This window comes from Rhipicephalus microplus, unplaced genomic scaffold (genome assembly GCF_043290135.1).
Source record: "Rhipicephalus microplus isolate Deutch F79 unplaced genomic scaffold, USDA_Rmic scaffold_14, whole genome shotgun sequence".
Classification (NCBI taxonomy): Eukaryota; Metazoa; Arthropoda; class Arachnida; order Ixodida; family Ixodidae; genus Rhipicephalus; species Rhipicephalus microplus.
The window spans coordinates 29,076,603-29,099,502 of record NW_027464587.1 but is presented as its reverse complement, the minus strand read 5'-3'; the positions used below and the strand labels follow the sequence as shown (position 1 = coordinate 29,099,502).

At 45.0% G+C, this 22,900-nt stretch overlaps 12 non-coding genes across 12 annotated transcripts; 9 read left to right on the top strand and 3 right to left on the bottom strand.

Moving 5' to 3' along the window:
* Positions 1-7,352: 7,352 nt before the first annotated feature.
* Positions 7,353-7,425, bottom strand: TRNAT-CGU (transfer RNA threonine (anticodon CGU)). The gene has a single exon. It is a non-coding gene; the product is annotated as a tRNA-Thr (tRNA).
* Positions 7,426-7,810: 385 nt separating this feature from the next.
* Positions 7,811-7,883, bottom strand: TRNAT-CGU (transfer RNA threonine (anticodon CGU)). The gene has a single exon. It is a non-coding gene; the product is annotated as a tRNA-Thr (tRNA).
* Positions 7,884-9,184: 1,301 nt separating this feature from the next.
* TRNAT-CGU (transfer RNA threonine (anticodon CGU)) lies at positions 9,185-9,257 on the bottom strand. Its single transcript has one exon. It is a non-coding gene; the product is annotated as a tRNA-Thr (tRNA).
* A 257-nt stretch (positions 9,258-9,514) lies between these two features.
* On the top strand, positions 9,515-9,587 carry TRNAT-CGU (transfer RNA threonine (anticodon CGU)). Its single transcript has one exon. It is a non-coding gene; the product is annotated as a tRNA-Thr (tRNA).
* An 843-nt stretch (positions 9,588-10,430) lies between these two features.
* On the top strand, positions 10,431-10,503 carry TRNAT-CGU (transfer RNA threonine (anticodon CGU)). Its single transcript has one exon. It is a non-coding gene; the product is annotated as a tRNA-Thr (tRNA).
* Positions 10,504-12,260: 1,757 nt separating this feature from the next.
* On the top strand, positions 12,261-12,333 carry TRNAT-CGU (transfer RNA threonine (anticodon CGU)). Its single transcript has one exon. It is a non-coding gene; the product is annotated as a tRNA-Thr (tRNA).
* Positions 12,334-12,718: 385 nt separating this feature from the next.
* On the top strand, positions 12,719-12,791 carry TRNAT-CGU (transfer RNA threonine (anticodon CGU)). The gene has a single exon. It is a non-coding gene; the product is annotated as a tRNA-Thr (tRNA).
* Positions 12,792-15,009: 2,218 nt separating this feature from the next.
* On the top strand, positions 15,010-15,082 carry TRNAT-CGU (transfer RNA threonine (anticodon CGU)). The gene has a single exon. It is a non-coding gene; the product is annotated as a tRNA-Thr (tRNA).
* Positions 15,083-16,840: 1,758 nt separating this feature from the next.
* On the top strand, positions 16,841-16,913 carry TRNAT-CGU (transfer RNA threonine (anticodon CGU)). The gene has a single exon. It is a non-coding gene; the product is annotated as a tRNA-Thr (tRNA).
* Positions 16,914-18,214: 1,301 nt separating this feature from the next.
* On the top strand, positions 18,215-18,287 carry TRNAT-CGU (transfer RNA threonine (anticodon CGU)). The gene has a single exon. It is a non-coding gene; the product is annotated as a tRNA-Thr (tRNA).
* A 1,758-nt stretch (positions 18,288-20,045) lies between these two features.
* On the top strand, positions 20,046-20,118 carry TRNAT-CGU (transfer RNA threonine (anticodon CGU)). Its single transcript has one exon. It is a non-coding gene; the product is annotated as a tRNA-Thr (tRNA).
* Positions 20,119-20,962: 844 nt separating this feature from the next.
* TRNAT-CGU (transfer RNA threonine (anticodon CGU)) lies at positions 20,963-21,035 on the top strand. The gene has a single exon. It is a non-coding gene; the product is annotated as a tRNA-Thr (tRNA).
* The last annotated feature ends 1,865 nt before the right edge of the window (positions 21,036-22,900 follow it).

Sequence of the window (22,900 nt, the reverse complement as noted above, 5' to 3'; positions counted from 1 at the left end):
GATGCCCTGGTACCACAGAGGAGGCATGGACACCGTCCACTGATGGTCCGATGGGCAGCTGAAGCGGCGGCGGGGTTCTTGACTCCGTCGCCAAAGAAGCGTGAACGGCGTTCCTGGATGGAGAAGCCCGCACTGCCGACGAACCACGAAGACACGTACTGGCGGCTTCCCGCAGAGGGTTCACTTGTCGGCTTGCGCTGACGGCCGCCGAGGATGCCTTGACGCTGTCCCCGAACGGTGGTGGCGGTGGCGGCAGGTGAACAGCCGCGAGGAGGCCTTGACGCCGTCCTCAAGCGGGGCTTATCGCGGCTGTCCTGGATGACGAAGCTGCGACGTAAGACTTCTTCGTCGACTGCGCCATTGTAATGAGCGAGACAGAGAACAAGAGACAACACCCGATCGTGTGCCAGCTGTTCTTATTCTGACTTCTTCTTCTTCCTCTACCTTCTCTTAGCTGCCCACGCGCCCCAGCCCCAGCGTCTTTCTTCGTCTTGACAATATATATATATATGTGCAGGCATGCTGGTTGAGTGGCCGTAGCGTTGCATATAGTCAAGTAGATCCTCCATGAGCGGTCACAACGTGGTTTATTTTGACGTTTCGGCCTAGAGCCTGGCCTTCCTTGATGAAGGTCAGACTTTAGGACAAAACGTCGAAATAAACCACGTTGTGACCACTCACGGAGGATCTACTTGACTATATATATATATATATATATATATATATATATATATATATATATATATATATATATATATTCACTTACTCTGACGAAGGCCGCGCCACGGCCGAAACGTTAGTAAATACGATCCTTTTCTTATGTGCTATCTTCAAGTTAATTCAATATATATATATATATATATATATATATATATATATATATATATATATATATATATATATATATATATATATATATAGAGAGATAGATAGATAGATAGATAGATAGATATAGATATAGATATATATGATGATGAAGATATATATATATATATTGTAGTGGAGCATACGCACCAACGCGTATGCGCCTTCGGAAGACAACGAGAAGCCCGTGCTCTGATTGCGCGAGAACCTGTGCCGCCTTTGCCAGACCTGCTGTTCGCCCATTTTCCGTCGCGACCTCGTTGCGACTCCTCTGTTCTAATAAACATCTTCGCATTTGGTGGAGGCTGCTGAGATCCCCAAGCAGACCTGGAGCTCCGCTCTCGCAAGTTGGCCGAAAGACTACCGTACAACATGACTGACGCAGTCGCCAACCAGCCCATCCCAGCACAGCCAGCACCATCGGCTGCCCCGTCGACCTGCCCCGGTGCTACCCGTCAGCGGGACCCACCAATCTTCAGCGGCAGTGGTGAGCTAGACGTCGAAGACTGGCTCTCTTTGTACGAACGCGTGAGTGCCAACAACAAATGGGACAACGACTCCAAGCTTGCCTATGTCATCTTTTACTTGGCTGACGTCGCCAAGCTATGGTTCACTAACCGCGAAACCGCCATCGCCAGCTGGTCCACCTTCAAGACCCTCGTGACCGAAGCGTTCGGCCGACCAGAGGTCCGCAAGCTCCGCGCTGACCAGCGTCTGCGCCACCGAGCCCAGCAACCTGGTGAGACCTTTACTAGCTATATTGAGGATGTGCTCGACCTCTGCAGGCGTGTTAACTCATCCATGCCTGAAGAAGAGAAAATTCGACATATTCTCAAAGGCATCGAGGATGGCGCATTCCAGATGTTGCTGGCGAAGAGCCCGACCACGGTGGCAGTCCTCGTAAGCCTGTGCCAGAGCTTCGATGAATTGCGTCGTCAACGTTCCATCGCCCGACAGAGTGTTCCATCACCAGATTCGATCTCGGCCGTCGCACTCGCCAATGGCAACGTTCACCAAGGAACTCTGTCGAACCAGATTAAAGACTTCATCAGGGAGGAAGTCGCCCGACAGCTTTCCCTGCTGCCGCATAGTGACGCGCCCACGACAAGCCTCCCTTCGAATATGCAGCAGGCCATACGCACTGAAATTTGCAATGCACTCCCTACAGTTCCGGCCTCTTACCCGTGCACTCCGGTGCCATCTGATCTCTCAACTGCTGGCCACGCACCAACTGCGCCGCCTTCACCTCTCAGCTACGCAGCTGTGGTCGCGCGGCCCCCACCGCATCCAGTCGCCTTATCGGCTCCACCTCCTCCGGCCTCGCCTCCAGTCTACAGGCCCCCACCTCGCTTTTTCCGTCCATCTAATGAGTGGCGCACCCGAGACAATCGTCCCATCTGCTTCGCGTGCGGCATCGCTGGCCACATTGCACGCTTCTGCCGCCGCCGTCCCACGCCTGCGCACGCATACTTCGGAGCTCCTACCTACGCACCGCAGCAGACCACCACGTCTGCATATGAACAGAGGCACTCCGACTCGGATCGCCACCCATCGACTGCTCGTTTCCCATCACCTCGTCGCCGATCGCCATCGCCTATGCGTCGTCGACCACCTCTTGAGGAGGGAAACTAATCAGTGCAGTTCCGGAGGCAAGAACTGCAACTTGTGCGCAATTCCCAAGGCCTCCATTTTCGCCGCAAAATGTTGTTGATGTCGATGTTGAGGGAGTCGCCACATTAGCGTTAATTGATACCGGGGCCGCCGTTTCTGTGATGAACGCAAACTTTTGTAGGAAACTGAAGAAAGTGACCACATCTCTCAGTGGCTTGGTGCTGTCCACGGCTAGCGCGCAACGCATTCATCCCTCGGCTGTGTGTACGGCGCGCGTCGTCATCCGAGACGTTTTGTACGTCGTACAGTTTTTTGTTCTACCATCTTGCTCTCATGACCTTATCCTGGGTTGGGATTTCTTATCACGTCATGAAGCTATCATCGATTGTTCCCGTGCCGAAGTGTCCCTTGTGCCAACATGTGAATTTCCACCACCCGACCGCTCTCCTCTGCTCTGCAAAGTCATCGCTGATGACGACATCACCTTGCCTCCTGAAGCTTCGGTCCCTATTAGCCTTTCATGTCTGGCGCAACCTGACGGCACGGTGGTGTTTACGCCATCTCCGGTTTTTACTGAACGCAAGGGCATCGTTCTCCCATTTGCTGTTCTTACAATTGCGTCTGGTTTAACCGTAATGCTGGTCACCAACCACTGCAACTACCCCATTGGCTTACTTCGTGGTGAAACGTTAGGATATGTGCAACCTGTCGACCATATCGATGATATTATTCTTCCCGACGAAACGCCATGTGACATTGCTGCAATCACTCATGCGTCTGAGCCATCAAGTTCGTCAGCCTTCGACAATGCTATTGACGCAGACCTTCCCCTCTCGCATCGCCGCCAACTTGTTGCTCTCCTTAACAAGTTTCGTTCTTTTTTCGACTTTCAAGAACCTGCTTCGGGCCGCACCACGACTATCGCTCATACTATTGACACCGGCTCACATTCGCCTCTGCGACAGCGTCCTTACCGCGTTTCCGCCGAAGAGCGCCGCGTCATTACGGAGCAAGTAGATGACATGCTTAAACGTGGAGTCATACAGCCTTCTCAAAGCGCTTGGTCATCACCTGTGGTTCTGGTCAAGAAAAAAGATGGCACCGTACGATTTTGCGTGGACTATCGCCGCTTAAACAATATTACGAAAAAAGATGTCTACCCGCTACCACGAATAGACGATGCTCTTGACTGTTTACAAGGCGCCGAGTACTTTATATCTTTGGATCTGCGTTGTGGGTATTGGCAGGTGCCAATGGCTGAATGTGATCGCCCTAAAACAGCCTTTGTAACGCCGGATGGCCTATATGAGTTCAAAGTCATGCCATTTGGGCTCTGCAACGCGCCTGCCACATTTGAGCGCATGATCGACACCATCTTGCGTGCCCACAAGTGGAAAACCTGCTTATGTTACCTGGACGACATCGTAGTCTTTTCATCTGATTTCCCGACACATCTTGCTCGCCTCCACGAGATTCTGACGTGTCTAACTTCTGCAGGCCTACAACTTAACTCCAAGAAGTGCCACTTCGCAGCACGAAAACTAACCATCTTGGGACATGTCATCACCAGAGACGGTGTTCTTCCGGATCCCGATAAGCTTCGAGCTGTCGCTGACTTTCCGTTGCCCACATCTCTGAAAGCCCTAAGAAGTTTCGTCGGTTTCTGCTCCTACTTTCGTCGCTTCGTGCGCAACTTCACGTCCATCATCGCACCTCTCACGAGTCTGCTTTCCAACAGCAAAGGCATATCTGCATGGTCACCTGCATGTGACGACGCATTTCGCCAGCTCCGCCGCCTGCTGACCTCACCACCTATTCTTCGTCACTTCGACCCTGCTGCGGCCACAGAAATTCACACCGATGCAAGTGGCATCGGTCTTGGTGCAGTTTTGGCACAACGGAAAGGCACCCAAGCTGAATACGTAGTCGCCTATGCAAGTCGCGCTCTCAAGAAGGCTGAATTGAATTACTCCGTGACAGAGAAGGAGTGTTTGGCCATAATCTGGGCGTTGACGAAGTTTCGCCCGTACCTTTACGGCCGTCCTTTCGACGTGGTCACAGACCACCACGCTCTATGTTGGCTGTCCACCTTGAAAGACCCGTCCGGACGCCTGGGGCGTTGGGCACTTCGATTGCAGGAATACGACATCCGTGTCGTATATCGTTCCGGTCGCAAGCATGCGGATGCCGATGCACTTTCGCGATCGCCATTAACACCAGATGTGGCTTCTCTGTCTCCCCCTTTTACCACCTTGTCACCGCTCGACACGACTGACATGCTTTCGGAGCAGCGTAAAGACCCACACCTTGCCTTGTTAGTCGACTACCTTACCGATCCGTCTGCTGTCCCTTCCACGAGAGCGCTACGCCGGCAAGCAGCCCACTTTTCCTTACGAGACAACATTCTGTACCGCCGTAACTACATGCCTGGTGGTCGAAAGTGGCTCCTTGCTGTCCCAACTCATATGCGCTCTGACATCTGCATGAATTTCTATGCAGATCCCCAAAGTGCTCACGCAGGTGTCCTGAAATCCTACGAAAGGCTGCGCCAGCGCTATTACTGGCGAGGAATGTATCGCTTTGTGCAGAAATACGTTCAGTCTTGCACCACTTGCCAACAAAACAAGACACCTCCGCGGCACCTTACTGGCATGTTACAGCCGCTCCCGTGCCCGGCTCGCCCATTCGACCGCGTGGGTATAGACCTCTATGGCCCCCTCCCATATAGTATCTCTGGAAACCGGTGGATTATTGTCGGAGTCGATCATCTGACACGCTACGCTGAGACTGCAGCTCTACCGGCAGCGACCGCCCACGAAGTTGCACTCTTCATTCTCCGCAGCTTCATTCTACGCCATGGTGCTCCGCGGGAATTACTCAGTGATAGGGGTCGAGTGTTCCTGTCGGAGGTCATCCAAGCTATCCTCGCTGAATGCAACATTATCCACCGGAAATCTACCGCATACCATCCACAGACAAATGGTCTTACTGAGCGGTTCAACCGCACACTTGGCGACATGCTGAGGATGTACACCTCCTCCGACCACACTAACTGGGACGCTGTATTGCCCTTTGTTACCTTCGCTTATAACACCGCGACGCAAGCGACTACCGGTTTTTCCCCGTTCTTTCTATTGTACGGCCGCGAACCTTCCCACCCACTCGACACTATACTACCGTATCGCCCTGATGCATCTGAGTGCTCTCCGCTTTCGGAAGTCACCAGATACGCTGAAGACTGCCGTCAGTTGGCTCGGTCTCTGACAAGTGAGGCTCAAGGCCTACAAAAGACTCGACACGACGACGCTCACCGCATAGCTCCTACATTTCGTGCTGGCTCCCTTGTGTGGCTTTGGGTGCCCCCGCACGTTCCTGGCCTGTCTTCTAAACTTCTGGCCCGGTACCATGGTCCCTACCGTGTCATTGACGCGACCTCCCCGGTGAATTACGTCATCGAGCCATTAACACAATCACCAGATTTGCGCCGTCGAGGACGCGAGACCGTACACGTCGACCGTCTCAAGCCCTACTACGACCCCCTCATTGTGCCTACTCCCTGAGTCGCCAGGATGGCTACCCTTCACCCCCGGGGTATTGTAGTGGAGCATACGCACCAACGCGTATGCGCCTTCGGAAGACAACGAGAAGCCCGTGCTCTGATTGCGCGAGAACCTGTGCCGCCTTTGCCAGACCTGCTGTTCGCCCATTTTCCGTCGCGACCTCGTTGCGTCTCCTCTGTTCTAATAAACATCATCGCATTATATATAAATATATATATATATATATATATATATATATATATAAGGGAAAGAAGTGTATACCTAAGGGCTCGTTTTTCCGTGTTTTTTGACACAATATTAATGAGATATAACAGACAGAAATGCCAAGGAATGTACAGGGGAAGTTATTAAGATCAATGGAATATAAAATAAGAAGAAAGAAAAGTGGATGAAAAAATTACCAACTGTGAGCGGGAATCGAACTTACGACCTTCGAATTACGCGTTCGATGCTCTAACCACTGAGCTATCACAGCGGCCCCTCCTCCATCCACTTTTTTGGGTTTATCTGTGAATTTAGAAGTAGGAGCGACAGTCAGCGCCATCTATAAGCCAAACAACGAGTGTGAAAACACTCTTATGCGCATGTTTGGCGTCACGTAGCACGTGAACTTATTATGAGCGGGCAGCTGATTAATTGTCCCTCTTATACAACCTAAACACACCTAGTCTGCCAGTACGAGACCCTCGTTCAATGAAATAAGGGAAAGAAGTGTATACCTAAGGGCTCGTCTTTCCGTGTTTTTTAACACAATATAATGAGATATACCAGACAGTAATGCCAAGGAATGTACAGGGGAAGTTATTAAGATCAATGGAATGTAAAATAAGAAGAAAGAAAAGTGGATGAAAAAATTACCAACTGTGAGCAGGAATCGAAACTACGACCTTCGAATTACGCGTTCGATGCTCTAACCACTGAGCTATCACAGTGGCCCCTCCTCCATCCACTTTTTTGGGTTTATCTGTGAATTTAGAAGTAGGAGCGACAGTCAGCGCCATCTATAAGCCAAACAACGAGTGTGAAAACACTCTTATGCGCATGTTTGGCGTCACGTAGCACGTGAACTTATTATGAGCGGGCAGCTGATTCATTGTCCCTCCTATACAACCTAAACACACCAAGTCTGCCAGTACGAGACCCTCGTTCAATGAAATAAGTGAAAGAAGTGTATACCTAAGGGCTCGCCTTTCCGTGTTTTTTAACACAATATTAATGAGATATACCAGACAGTAATGCCAAAGAATGTACAGGGGAAGTTATTAAGATCAATGGAATGTAAAATAAGAAGAAAGAAAAGTGGATGAAAAAATTACCAACTGTGAGCAGGAATCGAACCTACGACCTTCGAATTACGCGTTCGATGCTCTAACCACTGAGCTATCACAGCGGCCCCTCCTCCATCCACGTTTTTCGGTTTATCTGTGAATTTAGAAGTAGGAGCGACAGTCAGCGCCATCTATAAGACAAACAACGAGTGTGAAAACACTCTTATGCGCATGTTTGGCGTCACGTAGCACGTGAACTTATTATGAGCGGGCAGCTGATTAATTGTCCCTCTTATACAACCTAAACACACCAAGTCTGCCAGTACGAGACCCTCGTTGAATGAAATAAGGGAAAAAAGTGTATACCTAAGGGCTCGTTTTTCCGTGTTTTTTAACACAATATTAATGAGATATAACAGACAGTAATGCCAAGGAATGTACAGGGGAAGTTATTAAGATCAATGGAATGTAAAATAAGAAGAAAGAAAAGTGGATGAAAAAATTACCAACTGTGAGCAGGAATCGAACCTACGACCTTCGAATTACGCGTTCGATGCTCTAACCACTGAGCTATCACAGCGGCCCCTCCTCCATCCACTTTTTTGGGTTTATCTGTGAATTTAGAAGTAGGAGCGACAGTCAGCGCCATCTATAAGCCAAACAACGAGTGTGAAAACACTCTTATGCGCATGTTTGGCGTCACGTAGCACGTGAACTTATTATGAGCGGGCAGCTGATTAATTGTCCCTCTTATACAACCTAAACACACCAAGTCTGCCAGTACGAGACCCTCGTTCAATGAAATAAGGGAAAGAAGTGTATACCTAAGGGCTCGTTTTTCCGTGTTTTTTAACACAATATTAATGAGATATAACAGACAGTAATGCCTAGGAATGTACAGGGGAAGTTATTAGGATCAATGGAATGTAAAATAAGAAGAAAGAAAAGTGGATGAAAAAATTACCAACTCTGAGCAGGAATCGAACCTACGACCTTCGAATTACGCGTTCGATGCTCTAACCACTGAGCTATCACAGCGGCCCCTCCTCCATCCACTTTTTTGGGTTTATCTGTGAATTTAGAAGTAGGAGCGACAGTCAGCGCCATCTATAAGCCAAACAACGAGTGTGAAAACACTCTTATGCTCATGTTTGGCGTCACGTAGCACGTGAACTCATTATGAGCGGGCAGCTGATTAATTGTCCCTCTTATACAACCTAAACACACCAAGTCTGCCAGTACGAGACCCTCGTTTAATGAAATAAGGGAAAAAAGTGTATACCTAAGGGCTCGTTTTTCCGTGTTTTTTAACACAATATTAATGAGATATAACAGACAGTAATGCCAAGGAATGTACAGGGGAAGTTATTAAGATCAATGGAATGTAAAATAAGAAAAAAGAAAAGTGGATGAAAAAATTACCAACTGTGAGCAGGAATCGAACCTACGACCTTCGAATTACGCGTTCGATGCTTTAACCACTGAGCTATCACAGCGGCCCCTCCTCCATCCACTTTTTTGGGTTTATCTGTGAATTTAGAAGTAGGAGCGACAGTCAGCGCCATCTATAAGCCAAACAACGAGTGTGAAAATACTCTTATGCGCATGTTTGGCGTCACGTAGCACGTGAACTTATTATGAGCGGGCAGCTGATTCATTGTCCCTCCTATACAACCTAAACACACCAAGTCTGCCAGTACGAGACCCTCGTTCAATGAAATAAGTGAAAGAAGTGTATACCTAAGGGCTCGTCTTTCCGTGATTTTTAACACAATATTAATGAGATATACCAGACAGTAATGCCAAAGAATGTACAGGGGAAGTTATTAAGATCAATGGAATGTAAAATAAGAAGAAAGAAAAGTGGATGAAAAAATTACCAACTGTGAGCAGGAATCGAACCTACGACCTTCGAATTACGCGTTCGATGCTCTAACCACTGAGCTATCACAGCGGCCCCTCCTCCATCCACGTTTTTCGGTTTATCTGTGAATTTAGAAGTAGGAGCGACAGTCAGCGCCATCTATAAGACAAACAACGAGTGTGAAAACACTCTTATGCGCATGTTTGGTGTCACGTAGCACGTGAACTTATTATGAGCGGGCAGCTGATTAATTGTCCCTCTTATACAACCTAAACACACCTAAACATACTGTCGCTCCTACTTCTAAATTCACAGATAAACCCAAAAAAGTGGATGAAGGAGGGGCCGCTGTGATAGCTCAGTGGTTAGAGCATCGAACGCGTAATTCGAAGGTCGTAGGTTCGATTCCTGCTCACAGTTGGTAATTTTTTCGTCCACTTTTCTTTCTTCTTATTTTACATTCCATTGATCTTAATAACTTCCCCTGTACATTCCTTGGCATTACTGTCTGTTATATCTCATAATTATTGTGTTAAAAAACACGGAAAAACGAGCCCTTAGGTATACACTTCTTTCCCTTATTTCATTGAACGAGGGTCTCGTACTGGCAGACTTGGTGTGTTTAGGTTGTATAAAAGGGACAATTAATCAGCTGCCCGCTCATAATAAGTTCACGTGCTACGTGACGCCAAACATGCGCATAAGAGTGTTTTCACACTCGTTGTTTGGCTTATAGATGGCGCTGACTGTCGCTCCTACTTCTAAATTCACAGATAAACCCAAAAAAGTGGATGGAGGAGGGGCCACTGTGATAGCTCAGTGGTTAGAGCATCGAACGCGTAATTCGAAGGTCGTAGTTTCGATTCCTGCTCACAGTTGGTAATTTTTTCATCCACTTTTCTTTCTTCTTATTTTACATTCCATTGATCTTAATAACTTCCCCTGTACATTCCTTGGCATTACTGTCTGGTATATCTCATTAATATTGTGTTAAAAAACACGGAAAGACGAGCCCTTAGGTATACACTTCTTTCCCTTATTTCATTGAACGAGGGTCTCGTACTGGCAGACTTGGTGTGTTTAGGTTGTATAAGAGGGACAATTAATCAGCTGCCCGCTCATAATAAGTTCACGTGCTACGTGACGCCAAACATGCGCATAAGAGTGTTTTCACACTCGTTGTTTGGCTTATAGATGGCGCTGACTGTCGCTCCTACTTCTAAATTCACAGATAAACCCAAAAAAGTGGATGGAGGAGGGGCCGCTGTGATAGCTCAGTGGTTAGAGCATCGAACGCGTAATTCGAAGGTCGTAGGTTCGATTCCTGCTCACAGTTGATAATTTTTTCATCCACTTTTCTTTCTTCTTATTTTACATTCCATTGATCTTAATAACTTCCCCTGTACATTCCTTGGCATTACTGTCTGTTATATCTCATTATATTGTGTTAAAAAACACGGAAAAACGAGCCCATAGGTATACACTTTTTTCCCTTATTTCATTGAACGAGGGTCTCGTAATGGCAGACTTGGTGTGTTTAGGTTGTATAAGAGGGACAATTAATCAGCTGCCCGCTCATAATAAGTTCACGTGCTACGTGACGCCAAACATGCGCATAAGAGTGTTTTCACTCTCGTTGTTTGGCTTATAGATGGCGCTGACTGTCGCTCCTACTTCTAAATTCACAGATAAACCCAAAAAAGTGGATGGAGGAGGGGCCGCTGTGATAGCTCAGTGGTTAGAGCATCGAACGCGTAATTCGAAGCTCGTAGGTTCGATTCCTGCTCACAGTTGGCAATTTTTTCATCCACTTTTCTTTCTTCTTATTTTACATTCCATTGATCTTAATAACTTCCCCTGTACATTCCTTGGCATTACTGTCTGTTATATCTCATTAATATTGTGTTAAAAAACACGGAAAAACGAGCCCTTAGGTATACACTTCTTTCCCTTATTTCATTGAACGAGGGTCTCGTACTGGCAGACTTGGTGTGTTTAGGTTGTATAAGAGGGACAATTAATCAGCTGCCCGCTCATAATAAGTTCACGTGCTACGTGACGCCAAACATGCGCATAAGAGTGTTTTCACACTCTTTGTTTGGCTTATAGATGGCGCTGACTGTCGCTCCTACTTCTAAATTCACAGATAAACCCAAAAAAGTGGATGGAGGAGGGGCTGCTGTGATAGCTCAGTGGTTAGAGCATCGCACGCGTAATTCGAAGGTCGTAGGTTCGATTCCTGCTCACAGTTGGTAATTTTTTCATCCACTTTTCTTTCTTCTTATTTTACATTCCATTGATCTTAATAACTTCCCCTGTACATTCCTTGGCATTACTGTCTGTTATATCTCAATAATATTGTGTTAAAAACACGGAAAAACGAGCCCTTAGGTGTACACTTCTTTCCCTTATTTCATTGAACGAGGGTCTCGTACTGGCAGACTTGGTGTGTTTAGGTTGTATAAGAGGGACAATTAATCAGCTGCCCGCTCATAATAAGTTCACCTGCTACGTGACGCTAAACATGCGCATAAGAGTGTTTTCACACTCGTTGTTTGGCTTATAGATGGCGCTGACTGTCGCTCCTACTTCTAAATTCACAGATAAACCCAAAAAAGCGGATGAAGGAGGGGCCGCTGTGATTGCTCAGTGGTTAGAGCATCGAACGCGTAATTCGAAGGTCGTAGGTTCGATTCCTGCTCACAGTTGGTAATTTTTTCATCCACTTTTCTTTCTTCTTATTTTACATTCCATTGATCTTAATAACTTCCCCTCTACATTCCTTGGCATTACTGTCTGTTATATCTCATTAATATTGTGTGAAAAAACACGGAAAAACGAGCCCTTAGGTATACACTTCTTTCCCTTATTTCATTGAACGAGGGTCTCCTACTGGCAGACTTCGTGTGTTTAGGTTGTATAAGAGGGAAAATTAATCAGCTGCCTGCTCATAATAAGTTCACGTGCTACGTGACGCCAAACATGCGCGTAAGAGTGTTTTCACACTCGTTGTTTGGCTTATAGATGGCGCTGACTGTCGCTCCTACTTCTAAATTCACAGATAAACACAAAAAAGTGAATGGAGGAGGGGCCGCTGTGATAGCTCAGTGGTTAGAGCATCGAACGCGTAATTCGAAGGTCGTAGGTTCGATTCCTGCTCACAGTTGGTAGTTTTTTCATCCACTTTTCTTTCTCCTTATTTTACATTCCATTGATCTTAATAACTTCCCCTGTACATTCCTTGGCATTACTGTCTGTTATATCTCATTAATACTGTGTTAAAAAACACGGAAAAACGAGCCCTTAGGTATACACTTCTTTCCCTTGTTTCATTGAACGAGGGTCTCGTACTGGCAGAGTTGGTGTGTTTAGGTTGTATAAGAGGGACAATTAATCAGCTGTCCGCTCATAATAAGTTCACGTGCTACGTGACGCCAAACATGCGCATAAGAGTGTTTTCACACTCGTTGTTTGGCTTATAGATGGTGCTGACAGTCGCTCCTACTTCTAAATTCACAGATAAACCCAAAAAAGTGGATGAAGGAGGGGCCGCTGTGATAGCTCAGTGGTTAGAGCATCGAACGCGTAATTCGAAGGTCGTAGGTTCGATTCCTGCTCACAGTTGGTAATTTTTTCGTCCACTTTTCTTTCTTCTTATTTTACATTCCATTGATCTTAATAACTTCCCCTGTACATTCCTTGGCATTACTGTCTGTTATATCTCATAATTATTGTGTTAAAAAACACGGAAAAACGAGCCCTTAGGTATACACTTCTTTCCCTTATTTCATTGAACGAGGGTCTCGTACTGGCAGACTTGGTGTGTTTAGGTTGTATAAGAGGGACAATTAATCAGCTGCCCGCTCATAATAAGTTCACGTGCTACGTGACGCCAAACATGCGCATAAGAGTGTTTTCACACTCGTTGTTTGGCTTATAGATGGCGCTGACTGTCGCTCCTACTTCTAAATTCACAGATAAACCCAAAAAAGTGGATGGAGGAGGGGCCACTGTGATAGCTCAGTGGTTAGAGCATCGAACGCGTAATTCGAAGGTCGTAGTTTCGATTCCTGCTCACAGTTGGTAATTTTTTCATCCACTTTTCTTTCTTCTTATTTTACATTGCATTGATCTTAATAACTTCCCCTGTACATTCCTTGGCATTACTGTCTGTTATATCTCATTAATATTGTGTTAAAAAACACGGAAAAACGAGCCCTTAGGTATACACTTCTTTCCCTTATTTCATTGAACGAGGGTCTCGTACTGGCAGACTTGGTGTGTTTAGGTTGTATAAGAGGGACAATTAATCAGCTGCCCGCTCATAATAAGTTCACGTGCTACGTGACGCCAAACATGCGCATAAGAGTGTTTTCACACTCGTTGTTTGGCTTATAGATGGCGCTGACTGTCGCTCCTACTTCTAAATTCACAGATAAACCCAAAAAAGTGGATGGAGGAGGGGCCGCTGTGATAGCTCAGTGGTTAGAGCATCGCACGCGTAATTCGAAGGTCGTAGGTTCGATTCCTGCTCACAGTTGGTAATTTTTTCATCCACTTTTCTTTCTTCTTATTTTACATTCCATTGATCTTAATAACTTCCCCTGTACATTCCTTGGCATTACTGTCTGTTATATCTCATAATTATTGTGTTTAAAAAACACGGAAAAACGAGCCCTTAGGTATACACTTCTTTCCCTTATTTCATTGAACGAGGGTCTCGTACTGGCAGACTTGGTGTGTTTAGGTTGTATAAGAGGGACAATTAATCAGCTGCCCGCTCATAATAAGTTCACGTGCTACGTGACGCCAAACATGCGCATAAGAGTGTTTTCACACTCGTTGTTTGGCTTATAGATGGCGCTGACTGTCGCTCCTACTTCTAAATTCACAGATAAACCCAAAAAAGTGGATGGAGGAGGGGCCGCTGTGATAGCTCAGTGGTTAGAGCATCGCACGCGTAATTCGAAGGTCGTAGGTTCGATTCCTGCTCACAGTTGGTAATTTTTTCATCCACTTTTCTTTCTTCTTATTTTACATTCCATTGATCTTAATAACTTCCCCTGTACATTCCTTGGCATTATTGTCTGTTATATCTCATAATTATTGTGTTAAAAAACACGGAAAAACGAGCCCTTAGGTATACACTTCTTTCCCTTATTTCATTGAACGAGGGTCTCGTACTGGCAGACTTGGTGTGTTTAGGTTGTATAAGAGGGACAATTAATCAGCTGCCCGCTCATAATAAGTTCACGTGCTACGTGACGCCAAACATGCGCATAAGAGTGTTTTCACACTCGTTGTTTGGCTTATAGATGGCGCTGACTGTCGCTCCTACTTCTAAATTCACAGATAAACCCAAAAAAGTGGATGGAGGAGGGGCCACTGTGATAGCTCAGTGGTTAGAGCATCGAACGCGTAATTCGAAGGTCGTAGTTTCGATTCCTGCTCACAGTTGGTAATTTTTTCATCCACTTTTCTTTCTTCTTATTTTACATTCCATTGATCTTAATAACTTCCCCTGTACATTCCTTGGCATTACTGTCTGGTGTATCTCATTAATATTGTGTTAAAAAACACGGAAAGACGAGCCCTTAGGTATACACTTCTTTCCCTTATTTCATTGAACGAGGGTCTCGTACTGGCAGACTTGGTGTGTTTAGGTTGTATAAGAGGGACAATTAATCAGCTGCCCGCTCATAATAAGTTCACGTGCTACGTGACGCCAAACATGCGCATAAGAGTGTTTTCACACTCGTTGTTTGGCTTATAGATGGCGCTGACTGTCGCTCCTACTTCTAAATTCACAGATAAACCCAAAAAAGTGGATGGAGGAGGGGCGGCTGTGATAGCTCAGTGGTTAGAGCATCGAACGCGTAATTCGAAGGTCGTAGGTTCGATTCCTGCTCACAGTTCGTAATTTTTTCATCCACTTTTCTTTCTTCTTATTTTACATTCCATTGATCTTAATAACTTCCCCTGTACATTCCTTGGCATTACTGTCTGTTATATGTCATTAATATTGTGTTAAAAAACACGGAAAAACGAGCCCTTAGGTATACACTTTTTTCCCTTATTTCATTGAACGAGGGTCTCGTAATGGCAGACTTGGTGTGTTTAGGTTGTATAAGAGGGACAATTAATCAGCTGCCCGCTCATAATAAGTTCACGTGCTACGTGACGCCAAACATGCGCATAAGAGTGTTTTCACTCTCGTTGTTTGGCTTATAGATGGCGCTGACTGTCGCTCCTACTTCTAAATTCACAGATAAACCCAAAAAAGTGGATGGAGGAGGGGCCGCTGTGATAGCTCAGTGGTTAGAGCATCGAACGCGTAATTCGAAGCTCGTAGGTTCGATTCCTGCTCACAGTTGGTAATTTTTTCATCCACTTTTCTTTCTTCTTATTTTACATTCCATTGATCTTAATAACTTCCCCTGTACATTTCTTGGCATTACTGTCTGTTATATCTCATTAATATTGTGTTAAAAAACACGGAAAAACGAGCCCTTAGGTATACACTTCTTTCCCTTATTTCATTGAACGAGGGTCTCGTACTGGCAGACTTGGTGTGTTTAGGTTGTATAAGAGGGACAATTAATCAGCTGCCCGCTCATAATAAGTTCACGTGCTACGTGACGCCAAACATGCGCATAAGAGTGTTTTCACACTCGTTGTTTGGCTTATAGATGGCGCTGACTGTCGCTCCTACTTCTAAATTCACAGATAAACCCAAAAAAGTGGATGGAGGAGGGGCCGCTGTGATAGCTCAGTGGTTAGAGCATCGCACGCGTAATTCGAAGGTCGTAGGTTCGATTCCTGCTCACAGTTGGTAATTTTTTCATCCACTTTTCTTTCTTCTTATTTTACATTCCATTGATCTTAATAACTTCCCCTGTACATTCCTTGGCATTACTGTCTGTTATATCTCAATAATATTGTGTTAAAAACACGGAAAAACGAGCCCTTAGGTGTACACTTCTTTCCCTTATTTCATTGAACGAGGGTCTCGTACTGGCAGACTTGGTGTGTTTAGGTTGTATAAGAGGGACAATTAATCAGCTGCCCGCTCATAATAAGTTCACCTGCTACGTGACGCTAAACATGCGCATAAGAGTGTTTTCACACTCGTTGTTTGGCTTATAGATGGCGCTGACTGTCGCTCCTACTTCTAAATTCACAGATAAACCCAAAAAAGCGGATGAAGGAGGGGCCGCTGTGATTGCTCAGTGGTTAGAGCATCGAACGCGTAATTCGAAGGTCGTAGGTTCGATTCCTGCTCACAGTTGGTAATTTTTTCATCCACTTTTCTTTCTTCTTATTTTACATTCCATTGATCTTAATAACTTCCCCTCTACATTCCTTGGCATTACTGTCTGTTATATCTCATTATTATTGTGTGAAAAAACACGGAAAAACGAGCCCTTAGGTATACACTTCTTTCCCTTATTTCATTGAACGAGGGTCTCGTACTGGCAGACTTCGTGTGTTTAGGTTGTATAAGAGGGAAAATTATTCAGCTGCCTGCTCATAATAAGTTCACGTGCTACGTGACGCCAAACATGCGCGTAAGAGTGTTTTCACACTCGTTGTTTGGCTTATAGATGGCGCTGACTGTCGCTCCTACTTCTAAATTCACAGATAAACACAAAAAAGTGAATGGAGGAGGGGCCGCTGTGATAGCTCAGTGGTTAGAGCATCGAACGCGTAATTCGAAGGTCGTAGGTTCGATTCCTGCTCACAGTTGGTAATTTTTTCATCCACTTTTCTTTCTCCTTAATTTACATTCCATTGATCCTAATAACTTCCCCTGTACATTCCTTGGCATTACTGTCTGTTATATCTCATTAATATTGTGTTAAAAAACACGGAAAAACGAGCCCTTAGGTATACACTTCTTTCCCTTATTTCATTGAACGAGGGTCTCGTACTGGCAGACTTGGTGTGTTTAGGTTGTATAAGAGGGACAATTAATCAGCTGCCCGCTCATAATAAGTTCACGTGCTACGTGACGCCAAACATGCGCATAAGAGTGTTTTCACACTCGTTGTTTGGCTTATAGATGGCGCTGACTGTCGCTCCTACTTCTAAATTCAAAGATAAACCCAAAAAAGTGGATGGAGGAGGGGCCGCTGTGATAGCTCAGTGGTTAGAGCATCGCACGCGTAATTCGAAGGTCGTAGGTTCGATTCCTGCTCACAGTTGGTAATTTTTTCATCCACTTTTCTTTCTTCTTATTTTACATTCCATTGATCTTAATAACTTCCCCTGTACATTCCTTGGCATTACTGTCTGTTATATCTCATAATTATTGTGTTAAAAAACACGGAAAAACGAGCCCTTAGGTATACACTTCTTTCCCTTATTTCATTGAACGAGGGTCTCGTACTGGCAGACTTGGTGTGTTTAGGTTGTATAAGAGGGACAATTAATCAGCTGCCCGCTCATAATAAGTTCACGTGCTACGTGACGCCAAACATGCGCATAAGAGTGTTTTCACACTCGTTGTTTGGCTTATAGATGGCGCTGACTGTCGCTCCTACTTCTAAATTCACAGATAAACCCAAAAAAGTGAATGGAGGAGGGGCCACTGTGATAGCTCAGTGGTTAGAGCATCGAACGCGTAATTCGAAGGTCGTAGTTTCGATTCCTGCTCACAGTTGGTAATTTTTTCATCCACTTTTCTTTCTTCTTATTTTACATTCCATTGATCTTAATAACTTCCCCTGTACATTCCTTGGCATTACTGTCTGGTATATCTCATTAATATTGTGTTAAAAAACACGGAAAGACGAGCCCTTAGGTATACACTTCTTTCCCTTATTTCATTGAACGAGGGTCTCGTACTGGCAGACTTGGTGTGTTTAGGTTGTATAAGAGGGACAATTAATCAGCTGCCCGCTCATAATAAGTTCACGTGCTACGTGACGCCAAACATGCGCATAAGAGTGTTTTCACACTCGTTGTTTGGCTTATAGATGGCGCTGACTGTCGCTCCTACTTCCAAATTCACAGATAAACCCAAAAAAGTGGATGGAGGAGGGGCCGCTGTGATAGCTCAGTGGTTAGAGCATCGAACGCGTAATTCGAAGGCCGTAGGTTCGATTCCTGCTCACAGTTGGTAATTTTTTCATCCACTTTTCTTTCTTCTTATTTTACATTCCATTGATCTTAATAACTTCCCCTGTACATTCCTTGGCATTACTGTCTGTTATATCTCAATAATATTGTGTTAAAAAACACGGAAAAACGAGCCCTTAGGTATACACTTTTTTCCCTTATTTCATTGAACGAGGGTCTCGTAATGGCAGACTTGGTGTGTTTAGGTTGTATAAGAGGGACAATTAATCAGCTGCCCGCTCATAATAAGTTCACGTGCTACGTGACGCCAAACATGCGCATAAGAGTGTTTTCACTCTCGTTGTTTGGCTTATAGATGGCGCTGACTGTCGCTCCTACTTCTAAATTCACAGATAAACCCAAAAAAGTGGATGGAGGAGGGGCCGCTGTGATAGCTCAGTGGTTAGAGCATCGAACGCGTAATTCGAAGCTCGTAGTTTCGATTCCTGCTCACAGTTGGTAATTTTTTCATCCACTTTTCTTTCTTCTTATTTTACATTCCATTGATCTTAATAACTTCCCCTGTACATTCCTTGGCATTACTGTCTGTTATATCTCATTAATATTGTGTTAAAAAACACGGAAAAACGAGCCCTTAGGTATACACTTCTTTCCCTTATTTCATTGAACGAGGGTCTCGTACTGGCAGACTTGGTGTGTTTAGGTTGTATAAGAGGGACAATTAATCAGCTGCCCGCTCATAATAAGTTCACGTGCTACGTGACGCCAAACATGCGCATAAGAGTGTTTTCACACTCGTTGTTTGGCTTATAGATGGCGCTGACTGTCGCTCCTACTTCTAAATTCACAGATAAACCCAAAAAAGTGGATGGAGGAGGGGCCGCTGTGATAGCTCAGTGGTTAGAGCATCGCACGCGTAATTCGAAGGTCGTAGGTTCGATTCCTGCTCACAGTTGGTAATTTTTTCATCCACTTTTCTTTCTTCTTATTTTACATTCCATTGATCTTAATAACTTCCCCTGTACATTCCTTGGCATTACTGTCTGTTATATCTCAATAATATTGTGTTAAAAACACGGAAAAACGAGCCCTTAGGTGTACACTTCTTTCCCTTATTTCATTGAACGAGGGTCTCGTACTGGCAGACTTGGTGTGTTTAGGTTGTATAAGAGGGACAATTAATCAGCTGCCCGCTCATAATAAGTTCACCTGCTACGTGACGCTAAACATGCGCATAAGAGTGTTTTCACACTCGTTGTTTGGCTTATAGATGGCGCTGACTGTCGCTCCTACTTCTAAATTCACAGATAAACCCAAAAAAGCGGATGAAGGAGGGGCCGCTGTGATTGCTCAGTGGTTAGAGCATCGAACGCGTAATTCGAAGGTCGTAGGTTCGATTCCTGCTCACAGTTGGTAATCTTTTCATCCACTTTTCTTTCTTCTTATTTTACATTCCATTGATCTTAATAACTTCCCCTCTACATTCCTTGGCATTACTGTCTGTTATATCTCATTAATATTGTGTGAAAAAACACGGAAAAACGAGCCCTTAGGTATACACTTCTTTCCCTTATTTCATTGAACGAGGGTCTCGTACTGGCAGACTTCGTGTGTTTAGGTTGTATAAGAGGGAAAATTAATCAGCTGCCTGCTCATAATAAGTTCACGTGCTACGTGACGCCAAACATGCGCGTAAGAGTGTTTTCACACTCGTTGTTTGGCTTATAGATGGCGCTGACTGTCGCTCCTACTTCTAAATTCACAGATAAACACAAAAAAGTGAATGGAGGAGGGGCCGCTGTGATAGCTCAGTGGTTAGAGCATCGAACGCGTAATTCGAAGGTCGTAGGTTCGATTCCTGCTCACAGTTGGTAATTTTTTCATCCACTTTTCTTTCTCCTTATTTTACATTTCATTGATCTTAATAACTTCCCCTGTACATTCCTTGGCATTACTGTCTGTTATATCTCATTAATATTGTGTTAAAAAACACGGAAAAACGAGCCCTTAGGTATACACTTCTTACCCTTGTTTCATTGAACGAGGGTCTCGTACTGGCAGAGTTGGTGTGTTTAGGTTGTATAAGAGGGACAATTAATCAGCTGTCCGCTCATAATAAGTTCACGTGCTACGTGACGCCAAACATGCGGATAAGAGTGTTTTCACACTCGTTGTTTGGCTTATAGATGGTGCTGACAGTCGCTCCTACTTCTAAATTCACAGATAAACCCAAAAAAGTGGATGGAGGAGGGGTTGCTGTGATAGCTCAGTGGTTAGAGCATCGAACGCGTAATTCAAAGGTCGTAGGTTCGATTCTTGCTCACAGTTGGTAATTTTTTTCATCCACTTTTCTTTCTTCTTATTTTACATTCCATTGATCTTAATAACTTCCCCTGTACATTCCTTGGCATTACTGTCTGTTATATCTCATTAATATTGTGTTAAAAAACACGGAAAAACGAGCCCTTAGGTATACACTTCTTTCCCTTATTTCATTGAACGAGGGTCTCGTACTGGCAGACTTGGTGTGTTTAGGTTGTATAAGAGGGACAATTATTCAGCTGCCCGCTCATAATAAGTTCACGTGCTACGTGACGCCAAACATGCGCAAAAGAGTGTTTTCACACTCGTTGTTTGGCTTATAGATGGCGCTGACTTTCGCTCCTACTTCTAAATTCACAGATAAACCCAAAAAAGTGGATGGAGGAGGGGCCGCTGTGATAGCTCAGTGGTTAGAGCATCGAACGCGTAATTCGAAGGTCGTAGGTTCGATTCCTGCTCACAGTTGGTAATTTTTTCATCCACTTTTCTTTCTTCTTATTTTACATTCCATTGATCTTAATAACTTCCCCTGTACATTCCTTGGCATTACTGTCTGTTACACCTCATATAGGCCTGGGGTGCGGCCTCACCGGCAAACACCGCCGAGAACGCACTCCCTCACCAGAGAAGGATTGGCCACCCTGGTGCAGTATCTGGCCACTACCTCCCACATGATTACGTCAAATAACTCACGGCCCTCAGTCCCCAGCAGCTGCGAAGCAACTGATCACGGCGGCGGTCAGATCTGCAACGCAGCAGAGGGTGCTAAGAATCTCTGGATCCGGACAGGCCGCCATTGGAACCTGAACTTGGCAACGTTTAACGCTAGAACCTTATCTAGTGAGGGAAGACTAGCTGTACTATTCGAGGAGCTAGAGGGTGTTAAATGGGATATAATAGGGCTCAGTGAGGTTAGGAGGACAGATGAGGCCTATACGGTGCTACAGAATGGGCACGTCCTTTGCTACAGGGGCTTGGCAGACAGAAGAGAACTGGGAGTGGGGTTCCTCATTCACAGAAACATAGCTGGCAACATAGAGGAATACTATAGCATTAATGAAAGGGTGGTAGGTATCGTAATTAAACTGAATAAAAGATACAAGATGAAGGTAGTACAGGCTTACGCGCCTACATCCAGCCATGATGACGCTTCAGTTGAAAGCTTCTATGAAGACGTGGAATCGGCAATGAGTAAGGTAAAAACACAGTATACTATAGTGATGGGCGACTTTAATGCAAAGGTAGGGAAGAAGCAGGCTGGAGACCAGGCAGTAGGAGATTATGGCATCGGTAATAGAAACGCCAGAGGAGAGCTACTAGTAGAATTCGCAGAACGCAATAGTTTACGGATTTTGAATACCTTCTACCGAAAACGAGAAAACCGCAAGTGGACATGGAGGAGCCCTAATGGCGAAAATAAGAACGAAATAGACTTTATAATGAGTGCACACCCTGGAATCGTGCAGGATGTGGAAGTGATTGGCAAGGTACGATGCAGTGACCATAGAATGGTACGGTCTCGAATTCGCCTAGACTTGAAGAAGGAACGACAGAACTTGATACGCAAGAAGCCAATCAATCAGCTAGCACTGAGAGGGAAAGTACAGGAATTCAGAGTGTCACTGCAGAACAGGTACTCGGCTCTCAGTGAGGAAACCAACCTTAGCGTAGATACAATGAATGATAATCTGACGAGTATCATTATGGAGTGTGCAGTAGAAGTTGGAGGCAGGGTAGTTAGACAGGACACTGGCAAGCTTTCACAGGAAACGAAGAACCTAATTAAGAAGCGTCAAATCATGAAAGTGTCAAGTACTACAGTCAAAATAGAACTGGCAAAGCTTTCGAAGTTGATTAATAGACGTAAAGTATGCGATGTAAGAAGGTATAACATGGAGAGAATTAAACACGCTCTAAAAAACGGAGGAAGTGTCAAAGCATTGAAGAGGACACTTGGGATAGGCAAAAGTCGGATGTATGCACTAAGGGAAAAAGAAGGCAAAATAACTACCAATATGGATAGGATAGTTAAGATAGCGGAGGAGTTTTACAGGGATCTGTACAGTAGCCGAGACAACCACGACCTTAATACTATAAGAACTAGCAGTAACCCAGATTACACCCCACCAGTAATGATAGAAGAAGTGAGAAAAGCTTTGGAGAGCATGCAAAGGGGCAAAGCTGCTGGTGAGGATCAGGTAACATCAGATCTGCTGAAAGATGGAGGACAGATTGTGTTAGAAAAACTAGCCACCCTGTTTACGAGGTGTCTCCTGGCGGGAAGAGTACCAGAGTCTTGGAAGAACGCTAACATCATCTTAATACATAAG